The 13814-nt window shown below is 38.2% G+C and overlaps 1 pseudogene; it reads right to left on the bottom strand.

Moving 5' to 3' along the window:
- The window catches only part of LOC110800046 (12-oxophytodienoate reductase 3-like), a 116567-nt pseudogene extending 106482 nt beyond the window's left edge, over positions 1-10085 (bottom strand).
- Between the last annotated feature and the right edge of the window lie 3729 nt (positions 10086-13814).

Here is a 13814-nt window from a genome sequence, read left to right as displayed (position 1 = left end):
TGCAGGTTCATCACTTTCAAGTAATAGAACGTCATAGCTCTCGTTCGTTAAAATACCTAAGTACCTTTCCGGTTGAGATCTATATCTTTGCGATCTACGCGGGGTAACATTTCTAGATTGACCATGATTCTCACCAGATTCTTCTAAAGATCTCTGAGTTTCATCCTGAATGTCATCTTGAGCATTCTCTAGATTTTGTTGTTCGACTCGAATTTCTTCGAGGTCTACTTTTCTCCCACTTGTCATTTTGGAAATGTGATTCTTCTCCAAAAAGACACCATCTCGAGCAACAAACACCTTGTTCTCAGATGTATTGTAGAAGTAATACCCCTTTGTTTCCTTTGGATAGCCCACAAGGATACATTTGTCAGATTTCGGATGAAGTTTGTCTGAAATTAATCGTTTGAGTTATACTTCACATCCCCAAATCTTAAGAAAAGACACATTTGGAGGCTTTCCAAACCATAACTCATATGGAGTCTTTTCAACAGCTTTAGACGGAGCTCTATTTATAGTGAGTGCAGCTGTATTTAGTGCATGTCCCCAAAATTCTATTGGAAGTTCGGCCTGACCCATCATTGACCTGACCATGTCTAGCAAGGTTCTTTTCCTCCGTTCCGACACACCATTCCATTGTGGTGTTCCAGGAGGAGTCAATTCTGACAGAATTCCACATTCTTTCAGATGGTCATCAAATTCATAGCTCAGATATTCACCGCCTCTATCAGACCGCAATGCCTTAATCTTCTTGCCTAATTGATTCTCTACTTCACTCTGAAATTCCTTGAATTTGTCAAAGGATTCAGACTTATGCTTCATTAGGTAGACATAACCATATCTACTGAAGTCATCAGTGAAAGTGATAAAATAGCTGAAACCACCTCTAGTATTTTTACTCATTGGTCCACATACATCTGTATGGATTAAACCCAATAGTTCAGTTGCTCTTTCTCCAACTTTAGAGAAAGGTTGCTTTGTCATTTTGCCAAGTAAACATGATTCGCATTTACCATAATCCTCTAAGTCAAATGGTTCTAAAATTCCTTCCTTTTGAAGTCTTTCTAAGCGTTTCAAGTTTATATGGCCTAATCGACAATGCCACAGATAGGTGAGATCTGAATCATCCTTTTTGGCCTTTTTGGTATTTATGTTATAAACTTGTTTGTCATGATCTAATAAATAAAGTCCATTGACTAATCTAGCAGATCCATAAAACATCTGTTTAAAATAAAACGAACAACTATTGTCTTTTATTAAAAAGGAAAATCCCTTAGCATCTAAGCAAGAAACTGAAATGATGTTTTTAGTAAGACTTGGAACATGGAAACATTCTTCCAGTTCCAAAACTAGCCCAGAGGGCAACGACAAATAATAAGTTCCTACAGCTAATGCAGCAATCCGTGCTCCATTTCCCACTCGTAGGTCGACTTCACCCTTGCTTAACTTTCTACTTCTTCTTAGTCCCTGTGGATTGGAACATAAGTGTGAGCCACAACCTGTATCTAATACCCAAGAAGTTGAATTAGCAAGTATACAGTCTATAACGAAAATACCTGAAGATGGAACGACTGTTCCATTCTTCTGATCTTCCTTTAGCTTCAAGCAATCTCTCTTCTAATGCCCTTTCTTCTTGCAGTAGAAGCATTCAGATTCAGAAGTGGGTTGACTGACCTTCCTCTTTTCAGACTTGGCGCCAGTTTGCTTAGTTGGGCTGGCCTTGTTGCCACCTTTCTTAGCATTCCTCTTCTTTCCAAATTTCTTGAACTTGCCCCCACGCACCATAAGCACATCTTGCTTATCACTTTTGGGCGTCTTTTCAGCGGTCTTCAGCATACCGTGAAGCTCAGTGAGCGTTTTGTCCAGACTATTCATACTGTAGTTCAGTTTGAACTGATCATACCCGTTCTGAAGAGAATGGAGGATGGTGTCTACAGCCATTTCCTGAGAGAATTGCTGATCCAGCCGACTCATATTCTCAATGAGTCCAATCATTTTGAGAACATGTGGACTTACGGGCTCGCCTTTCTTAAGCTTGGTCTCAAGAATTTTCCTATGAGTCTCGAATCTTTCGACTCGAGCCAAATCTTGGAACATGTTCTTTATCTCACTGATCGTGAAAGCATCTGAGTTGATGAACGTTTTCTGCAGATCTGCACTCATGGTGGCGAGCATTAGACATTTCACATCCTTGTTGGCATCAATCCAATGATTGAGGGCTGCCTGAGTGACCCCGTCGCCTGCGGCTTCGGGCATCGCCTCTTCCAGGACATACTCCTTTTCTTCCTGCATAAGAAATATTTGCAAGTTCCTTTGCCAGTCAAGGAAGTTTTTCCCGCTCAACTTCTCCTTTTCGAGAATTGATCGAATGTTGAATGAATTGTTGTTTGCCATAATTAAAACTACAATTGAAAAGAATAAACAAATAAATAACCATTTACAGTTTCTCTTAATAAACTTAAATTCTAGCATACATGCATAATTCAATGTTCATTAAGCATTTTATTCAAGTTATGTGTTCCGGCAGGTGTGAATAAAATGATTCCAAGATCCTGAAATCATTGAAGAATTAAGCACAGTTTGTCGACTTAATCCTAAAACATCTTAGGTAAGCAAAAACCTATTGCTAATAGTCTAGAAACTATTCTTGATTGATAGGCACGTCTAAGAACTTATTAGGTAAACCTATCGATTTTGCCACGACATAAAAGGACTCCTTACTTATATCGTTGAGTTTCACCAAAACTAACATGTACTCACAATTATTTGTGTACCTTGCCCCTTTAGGACCAATAAGTAACACCTCGCTGAGCGAAAACTATTACTAGATTGATGTAAAGGATATCCAAGCAAGTGTATATTTTGGCATGGCACCTTTTAACTCAATTTTTAAGTTTGGAAATTAAGGCTCTTACTATGTTGGTTAGATTTTAAGTCAACAAAAATCCTTAATCATGCAACATAATCAAGCCGCAATCTCATGCATAATTAAGACATATTTAAAGCAATAAATAACTTAAAGCATGCATAAGATAAATGTGATCTAGTATTGCCCGACTTCATCTTGAAGCTTCAACTTCAAAGTCCGTCTTGAAAATCTCCGTGGGAGGCGCCATTTTCTACAAATAGGATAAGCTATAATTAAACTAATTACAACTATTTGATGGTACGCAGACCATATTTGAATTGAAAAACAATTTTGGTACTTTAGACCAATTACATTCAAATTAATGGTACGCAGACCATATTTTCTGTCCTATTTGGGCCATACTAGTCACTTCATAACCTGCAAAACAATACATATACAATATATACCATTTACCCATTCATTATCATGAATGGCCCACATAGGTGGTTAGTAAAACACGTTATGCATCACATAAATATTTGCAGCAATTAATTAAGGGCACCAATAATCTACCAATTATTCAGTCTTTATTAATTCTAATCAAGTTGTTTAACCTTAAGGGATTTGTAGACCTAATCAAGAATTTATGACTAAAATTGCTCCACTTAAACCAATAAATTCATATGCTTTACTAATTTTAAACATAAAAATGTATTTTCTAGTCTAACCGGAAACATACAAATTTAATTAAAATTTAAAGCTCATATAAATTTATAATTGAATCCGCTTATTTAATTTATTTTTCAGTCGTATTTAAATTAATTCATGATTTTAATTTTAGTAAAATAATTAAAATAAATGAAATTTATTATAATTATAATATTCAAAATTAAAATCCAAGAAAACAATTTAAATTATTAATTTTAAAATCAATTAAAACTACGTAAACTGAAATTTTCAAATTAAAATTTTAAAACTCGACAATCGTGACATGACGAGCACTTGGGCTTGCGCCCAAGCCCCGTCGAGTGCACGACCCATCGATGTCCATGGCACAATGTCGCAGCAGCTACGCGCAAGGCAGCAAGGCAAGCCACGCTTGCGCGCAGCCTGCCTGCCCATAGCATCGCAGCAGCTACGATGCTCCTCGCTCGCTCGCTCGCTCGAGGCCACGCTTTGTGGTGCGCAGAGCAGCGATCGCTGGGCGACCATCTCTCGCTCGCTCGCGCGCCCACAGCGTGCCATGGCTTCGCCCCATCGCCCATCGCGCACAGCGTTCGACACAAGGCAGGGCTGCTGCCTTGTGCTCGCGCGCCATCGCGTTGCTCGCTGCATTCGTACCGCGTGGGCTACGAGCTCCCTTGCTCGTCGTCGCACGCCCGCACTATACAACACCAGTTAAGGGTAACACGTAGCGTCCATTGCTTTGTGCGTGCAAGTTTTATGAGCGATTGCATAAAAATTAAAAAAAATTTAATTCAAAATTAATGACGAATTAATAAAACATATTAATTTCATAATTTTAGGGCGAAAAATCGAAAATTTATTAATTAATTGATTTCCGATTAACATGGATTCAAGTCTAGGTCATAAAAATTTAAAATTTAACACAAATTTACAATTTTTATGGTGTATTTTAATCATAGGTATCTAATTAAATTATTAACTAATTATGAAAATCAAATTAATTCTAAATTTTTCCAATTTTCAACAAATTAATCATAATTACAAATTAGATTGCATAATTAACAAGGCTAGGCATTCAAACTTGTTAAACATATACAGTAGGTCAATAAAAAATTCAAGATTTATTAACAAGAATCGCAAATATTTAATTTAACATCTTAAATTTACAAAATTTTGCGTTCGAAAAACTAAAACCTCCGAAAAGTCATAGTTAGGCTTCGAATTTGAGAATTCTGGGTTCGGCCGAAAAAAATTATTTTTGTCAAAATTTTAGAATGCCTTTTACATGCGGAATTGACACAAAAATCACTCAATTTGGATGAGTAACGAAGAAACTGCCGAAAAACTGCGTATATATAATTAAATAAACGCAATTTGCAATTAATTAACAATTACGAAAATTAATCACTCCTTTTAATTCTTGCAAATTTGTAATATTTAACCATGTTTATGCAATTTAGATTATGAAAATAATAAGAGGCTCGTGATACCACTGTTAGGTTATGATACATATGACAATACATAAATCATGCGGAAAAACCATAAAGCCAGGAAAGCATATTATTTACACATAATCATTTAGCATAGTATAGATGCATACACTTTGTAGCGTGCCTTCCCTAGCTGCGCCCGAACCGAACAAAAACAAGTCTTTAGGACTCCAAGTGTCGTCCCTCCGTAGATAGTCCACAATACGTCCGGATCCACCTCAAGATTGACCAACTAGAATCGCCCTTAAGGTGCTTAGGAATTTTCGGCTATTAGTGCAAGAGTATGGCTGAATTTTCTTTCAAAAACTTACCCTTTGAATACTTCAATCGTGCGTATAAATTATGACCCTAGGCCCTTATTTATAGAGGTTTAGAAAGGAAATTAGAATCCTAGTAGGATACGATTTAATTAAACTTAGAATCCTACAAAGACTCTAATTAAATAATCCTAATAGGAATAGGAATTTAATCACACACCAAATCCTAATAGATTTAGGAATTGTGCATGGACACAAGCACACACACGCACGGAGCCACGAGGGCGCCCGCACGCGTGCGCTCGGCCCACGCAGCCCACACTGGGCAGTCTTGCCTTGGCGCGCTGGGCCTGCCTTGCGTTGGGCCTGGCACTGCCTTGGGCTGGGCGTGCGCGCGTCCTTGCTTGCTGGGCGATGGCCTGGCTTCGTGCTGGGCCTTCGTCCGGCAGGCCTCGTCCGATGCTTATTCGTACAATACGCTTCCGATTAAATTCCCGGTTCCGGAATTCATTTCCGATACGAACACTATTTAATATTTCCGATTCCGGAATTAATTTCCGTTTCGAACAAATATTTAATATTTCCGTTTCCGGAATTATTTTCCGATTCCGATAATATTTCCGATTCTGACAATATTTCCGTTTCCGGCAATATTTCCGATTCCGGCAATATTTCCATTTCCGATAATATTTTCCGATACGTACCATGTTTCCGTTTCCAGCAACATCTATGACTTGGATAATATTTATATTTCCGATACGATCCATATTTCCATTTCCGGCAATATCATCGTTTCCGGAATATTCATTTCTTGCTTGTGACGATCTCAGCTCCCACTGAAACCAAGATCCGTCGATTCCGAATATCCATAGATAGAGTATTTAATGTCATTAAATACTTGATCCGTTTACGTACTATTTGTGTGACCCTACGGGTTCAGTCAAGAGTAAGCTGTGGATTAATATCATTAATTCCACTTGAACTGAAGCGGCCTCTAGCCAGGCATTCAGCTCACTTGATCTCACTGAATTATTAACTTGTTAATTAATACTGAACCGCATTTATTAGACTTAACATTGAATGCATAGTTGGACCAAGGGCATTATTTCCTTCAATGTACACGCCCGGATGTTGCGTACGCACTCAGTGCTACGAGCAGATACCAGTCAGACCCAGGAGAGGCACATTGGACTGCAGTATATGGACCTGTTTGTATATTATTTTCTTAATGTACATAACAGGTCCTTCAATACAATTAAGAAGTATATAAAAAATCAGTGAAAAAAATAACCCAGCACATATGACAATCTAGAACACTAAGTGTGAAGTTTTGTATAGTTTGAATTTTTATTTTATGTACCCCATTGATCCAAATTCAAAAATATTATCTAAAAATAATTCAACTTCACACATTTCATAAGATAATGAATTCTATAAATTATCCTCTCATTATTACAAAAAAAAAAAACAAAAAATTAGTTAAATTTAACAATCACTTAGTTAGATAAATAAAAGAGTGTTGGCTAATTCAGATAATTCTAAAAATTCATACACGGAGTGATTTGAATCCCGCGAGAATAGGTAGTTAGAAAACATCACTTTCAAAAAAAGAATTAGGTACCAAACCATCAATGAAAAAAAGTTTCAAATGAAAATTCGATGATACCAAGCAGATTAATGCGATAATGTTTTAGAAATTAGATAATACACAGCACCACAGCAGTACAATTTCAAATGAAAAATAAGTCAAAAAGAAATACCAAGAGATCAGATAATGTTAAATATTTACAGTTGAACTTGAATTGTTTGAATTTAAAAGATTGAACTTCAATGTTTATACTTGAAAGATTGAATTTGAAATGGATATTGTTATAAATAAGTATATAATCAAATTAATAGTGGCATAATTAATCGTTATTAATTAACTTAGTGACATATTAATTATTTATTAATTAAATTTTATAATCGGCTAATAAATTGGTGTTGGGAGGAAGGAGAAAATTGGGATGAAACACCTTCATTTGGCCACAAATTCATATTAACGTTAACGTTGCATGGCTCATAACTTGGAAATTGAGGAAAACTTTGTGAAAACGGATTTATCTGAGAATTTAAATCTAAAACTGATTGTGAATAAGTTCGCAAAGTTGGATTTGTTTGGGAATTTTGGATATTTTTGGACATTGAGGATTGTTATTTCTCATAGAAAATAAGTTGTTATTCATTATTTAAGTTTTTTGTTAACAACAAAAAATTAAACAAGAGAGAAGAAAATGAAGATTTTTTTTTGTGATCTAAAGTGAATCAATATTGGTGTCTATTTATAGAGCATAACAAAACAAAGACATTTATATATTTTTTTTGAGTTGTAATTTTTTTTTTATGGGCATTGTAAATTTGCAATAGGTATGTATTCTTAACACAACAAAGCTATGTCATAAATCACATTGCAATTTATTTTTATTTTTAAAAAAAACAATAATTTTGGTCCCCATATGACACGTGTCAATCTCTCCAAACAATATTTTGGTTTTCCATTTGGTGTTCATAAACACCAAATTTTTTTGGGTTTCATTCTCTATCTAACTTTCTCACTCATCTCTCTACCTCTTTTATTATTTTTAATTCATTTATCTCTCATAAACATCAAACCAATGTGTTTGATAATTATGGTCGAAGGGGGTACGTAGCCCCTTGGCCTTATTAAATGATTAACTCTTTTTTTTATCAATGTGGGATTCTCACACGTGATGTTTCATGGGTCAGATCTTAACACTTTCCCTCACGTGTGAGGTTCCTTTTCAATATGGGTCACTTGTGATTTTTTATTGGCCATAGTGTCTTTATCGGCCTACAACAGATCCAATTAGCCCGTGGTCTAATGTTAAACTTTTCTATGAAATATTCGGGAATATCCTACAAGTACTTGAGACTTACACTGTTTTTTTTATGGAAAAATTACTTTAAATAATCCAACTTTTCGACCATTTTTCGTTATTAATCCAACTTTTGGATTATTATCTAATAATCCAACCTTTGTATCCCATTAACTTTTATTGCACCTAACCGGTCATCAACCTGATACAACGGGTAATTAATACACGTGTCATGCAACCATTCGTTATATTTTATTTTTTTTAAGTTGTAGTTTTTTGTTCTTTTTTTCTCCTTTTTATTCTTTTCATTTGGGCTTCAAATCACCCACACCACGGAACTTCCGCCGGAAAACCACCGCCACCTCCCAACTGGCGACCAGACACCGCGTTCTGCACATCCTCACCTTCTATCCCTTCCTTTATGCTGTCCTTTTCCTCCTCATTCCTTCTCACATTTCACCCTCATCCTCTGTTTTTCGGGTTGAGATCATGTAGAAAAACAACTCCATGAGGTAGAGTTAGTTCAATCACAACCCTCCATTAAAATAAAAAAAAGTAAAAAAATAGAGAAAAAGATTAAAGAAAAAAAAAATCAGTTTCCTGGAATCATTTGACGCCATTAACACCATTTCTCATACACTTCAATTCATCCGACCTTCTCTCTCCCCCTCGTCCATCAACCTCCATAGCACCACAATCATGATGTTTGCTATGTCACCCTAACCAACACTGCATTCCCAAGTCCCACTATTTTTTCCCATTAACACCTTCGGATTGCCATTTCTAACAGAGTCATTGTCAGGTAGTTGCGTTTGTTTGAGATGGAGTGGCTGCATAGGGGAGGGATAGAGTGATGGTTGGGTGAAGAAATGGTCAGAGGGTGGTTGTGGTTGTGAATTTGTGAGGGCTGGTAAACTGTGAAGATAGGTAAGGAGGAAGAGAGAATGTGAGCCATTGATTGGAATGGATGATTGATATTTTAACTCTACACTATAGAGTAAATAAAAAACTCTAGAGGATCTTTATCCCTCAAGGGTCTGATCAAATGAAGTTGAAGAAGTCTTCAAATGAGGAGTAGCTTAAGGCGGAAAGGGAGGAGAGAACACAAAGCCTATACAGGTAAAAAAAAAGAGGACGAGGGGGAAGAAGGCTGTGAGGCGGAAGAAAGGAGGTTAAAAACAAAAAAATTAGAAAGTTAACCTTATTAGTCGGTTTCCGGTCATTTGGGTGTAATAAAAGTGAATGGGGTATAAAGGTTGGATTATTAAATAATAATCCAAAAGTTGGATTATTAACGGAAAATCGTCGAAAGGTTGGATTATTTAATGCAATTTTTCCTTTTTTTATTTCAAAGAGTTTCAAATAAGCCTATCAAAAGAAAAGAGCATGGAGTGGGTACACATAGTTCATTATACACCTGAGTGTACTCGAAACTTCATATACAAAAATAATTACTAGATCAGAATTCGGGTATTCAATTAAATTTTTAAAATTACAATGATCTCTATTAAATTAGAGTTATGGAACTCTATCTTCAAAATAACCATGCATACTATAATATTTCTTATGGAGTGCTATTCTTTGAAATTTAATCTTATTTCACCAATTTTTATTTTTGACGAGGCCTATATATTTCACCAAATAGGTAGTATCATTATTTCATAAAATAGACTATAACATGAAAAAAATATATCATAAATTATAAAGCACTGTGAAATACAGAGTAATGTCGAAAACAAACCTGTGAGACAGATTGAATTTACCCAATTGATAAGGAGAAAAAAGATCCGTAACACATTTGACACCCATAGTCATGTTGCTTGTTACAACCATTGCTATATTTGTTTACTTCGTAAATAATTTGAATAAAATTCGCTAATTTCCTTGTTATTTTTGTTCCGAAAAAGTATTGTTTGATTTTTTTTTTTTTGTTCTCATAAAGAATTGGTTTGATGAAAGGTACAAGCAATGAGGGAAGAGGTTTATATAGAAAATTAAAGGTGTGAAGTTTCAACATTTTTTTTGTGGCACACCAGAAAATGAGCAATGTGCATACGTCAATGGTCAACAACGTCGCCAACGTTTCTCATAGTTATTACGGAGTAGTTAAGGAGTAGATAATAAATATGATTATAATTAATTGATGGAGGAGAGAAAAACGTTTTTGGCCAACATGCACTAGGGAGTTTACAAAGGAAATTCATTGGAAATGGGAAATTGGGAATGAAGGAAAGATATTGTGTGATTGGTTGTGGCCGGAGAGAATTTGTAAATTGTGGGAAATGGCATGGGAAATGTGACTTATCAGGGGGAGGGTATGTAAGTCACTTCCCATGTTCCATGGGATTTACAACTTCCCAAGGAAGTTCTAATTCCTCCATTATACTCATTTCATGCCAACCAAACAACTTGATATATATGCAATTAGTCTTATATTGTCAAATATTGTGTAATCTCGTATCATTCTCATTAATAACACACATATATATAGTACAACTCAGTTACCTAAACCCTAGGTACACATTAGGTAACTTACCATAGTTAGGACTCTACAGAATATTCACAGAATAATATCTAATATCTTAACATATCTTAACATCCCCCCTCAAGGTGGAGCATGTAGATCTCGAATGCCCATCTTGTTCAAAAAAAACTCAAATTGCGCCTTCCCCAACGCTTTGGTGAAGATATCTGCTAACTGAACCTTCGTCGACACGTACGACGGACTGATGATCCCTTCCTTGATTGCATCTCGAATGAAATGACAATCTGACTCGATGTGTTTTGTCCTTTCATGGAACACCGGATTCTGTGCAATATGCAACGCAGACTGACTGTCGCAATACATCCTCATGCCTTGGTCGTGTGTCACCCCCAAGTCGCGTAGTAGTTGTTTCAACCACTTCAACTCACACGTCAGAGCTGCCATCGATCGATATTCTGCCTCAGCAGACGACCGAGAAACAGTATGTTGTTTCTTGGTCTTCCAAGAAACTGGCGACATACCAAGTGACACAAACCATCCAGTCACCGACCGACGCGTCATTGGACACCCTGCCCAATCCGAGTCGCACCATCCCTCCAACTGCAACGCACTGTCCGACCGAAGTAGTATACCTTGACCCGGACACTTCTTCAAATATCTCACTACTCGCAAAGCTGCTTCCCAATGTGCCTCCTTTGGTGCTTGCATAAATTGAGATAGGACATGTACAGAGTAGGCAACGTCTGGTCGCGTGACAGCCAAATAAACCAGACGTCCGATCAGACGCCTATACTGCTCACCGTCCGACAGGTCTGGCCCGTCTGCCAATGCCAACCTATGATTCTGTTCCATGGGAAAGTCCACAGGCTTTGCTCCCAACAATCCGGCCTCTGAGATGATGTCGAGGGCATATTTTCTCTGACATACATAGAACCCTTGACTACTTCGTGCTACCTCTAACCCAAGGAAGTACTTCAGAGCCCCGAGGTCTTTCATTTTAAAACACTCCTTCAAGTATGCCTTAAAACTCTCAAGCGCAAACTTGTTATTGCCTGCGATAATCATGTCGTCCACATAAATGAGCACACTCAGCTGCAACGTACCTTTAGACAGAGTAAAGAGCGAATAATCGGACAGCGACTGTCGAAACCCATAGTGCGTCAATGTCGTCGACAACTTCTGGAACCAACATCTAGGTGCTTGTTTCAACCCATACAACGACTTTCTCATTCGACACACTTTGTCAAAGTGATTCTTCTGGAATCCAGGAGGAATCTTCATATAGATCTCTTCCTCCAAGTCACCGTGCAAGAACGCATTGTGGACGTCCATCTGATGCACGTCCCACTGTTTGACAGCTGCGACAGCTAGGAAAGTTCGAACTGTCGCCATCTTCGCGACGGGAGCAAATGTCTCATTATAATCCAACCCTTCCTCCTGATGATTCCCTAAACATACCAATCGAGCCTTCAGTCTCAACAAATTCCCATCCTCATCACGCTTCTCAGTATACACCCATTTACTCCCCAGTGCTTTCTTCCCTTCCGGTAAATTTTCCAACGTCCATGTCCCCTGTTCCTCCAACGCGTCGATTTCAGCAGCCATTGCCTGACGCTACCCCTCATGCTGCATCGCTTGTTTAAAACTCTTAGGAACTTGCCCTTCTTGCAATGCTGCTATATAATTCCTGTGCTTTGACGAAAAACGCTCATAATTAACAAAATATGTGATAGGATAAGGAGTACCTGAGAGTGATGACGCCGTAGGTGTTTTGTCGGAAGTACTATATTTTTCCCGTATTGTATGTATCACACAGTCTTTCAGCTTTGTCGACGGAAACTTCGCACGCTTCCCCCTTCCTAACTCCGTATCCTCCACACACTGCCTTGTCTCACTCTCGTCACTACCCGTCGTCTCCTCTACACCTGTCTGTGACGAGACGACGTCTGAATCCACTCGACTAGGTGTTTCATGTTGTTGTTCCTCCCTCACAGGCGACGTCACTCCCCTGTCGTCGCCACTGGTCAATGACACCCCCTCATCAGCTCCCGGATGCGACAACACTCCCTCAGTATCACCTGTAGGCGGCGACACCCCAGCAGTATCACCTGCAGGCGACGACACGGTCTCAGGACCCGTAGTCCCACTCTCATCCAAACTCCAATGGTCAAGCCCCCCATGACCATCATGCACCAGTGGCAACACATCCGATTCATCGACAAAAGGAAACGTCCCTTCATGAAACTTGACATCCCGTGAGACGAAGAACTCATGTGTCTCTAGATCATAAAGTTGCCATCCCTTCCTGCCAAACGGATAACCCAAAAACACACATCGGCGACTCCGAGACTCAAACTTATCCCCTTTACACCGGAGATTATATGCATAACACAGACACCCAAACACGCGGATAGGCACATACGATGGTGGTTTACCAAACAACATCTCATAAGGTGTTTTATTGTCAAGGATCGGGGTAGGTGTACGGTTTATCAAGTAACAGGCGGCCAAAATACATTCCCCCCAAAATTTTATTGGAAGATTTCCTTGAAAACGTAACGCCCTCCCAACATTCAAAATATGTTGGTGTTTTCTCTCGACTCTCCCATTTTGTTGAGGCGTCCCAACACACGACGACTCAAACAGAATCCCATGTTGACGAAAATAATTTTGTAAGCAATTGAATTCAGTACCATTATCACTGCGTACTACTCGAAGGGATCTATTAAACTGACACTTAATCATGGCAAAAAAATTAAGAAATGTCGATGCAACTTCCATTTTATTACTCAGTAAATAAATCCACACACCTCTAGAATAATCGTCAACAATGGTAAAAAAATACTTTGCCCCACAAGACGAGGGAGTCTTGTAGGGTCCCCATAAATCAAGATGAACCAATTCAAATGTGCGACTAGCACGACTAACACTAATTGGAAAACTCTCCCTACATTGTCTCGCCCGCGGACATACATCACAAATTGTTTTATTCTTCCTAATCTTATGACTCACATGAGGAAGTAACTGCAACACTTTTTCCGACGGATGCCCCATCCGTTGATGCCACAAGTCGACCACGCACTCCACTGCTAGCACACGAACCTTTGGATCCCCACGGAAAAAATATAGTCCTTCCTGTCGATCACCTACGCCAATCACCATCCTCGTCGAGCG

Source organism: Spinacia oleracea, chromosome 2 (assembly GCF_020520425.1).
Source record: "Spinacia oleracea cultivar Varoflay chromosome 2, BTI_SOV_V1, whole genome shotgun sequence".
NCBI classification, from domain to species: domain Eukaryota; kingdom Viridiplantae; phylum Streptophyta; class Magnoliopsida; order Caryophyllales; family Amaranthaceae; genus Spinacia; species Spinacia oleracea.
The sequence above is the reverse complement of the archived record's forward strand: the minus strand, read 5'-3'. Positions and strand labels throughout refer to the sequence as shown.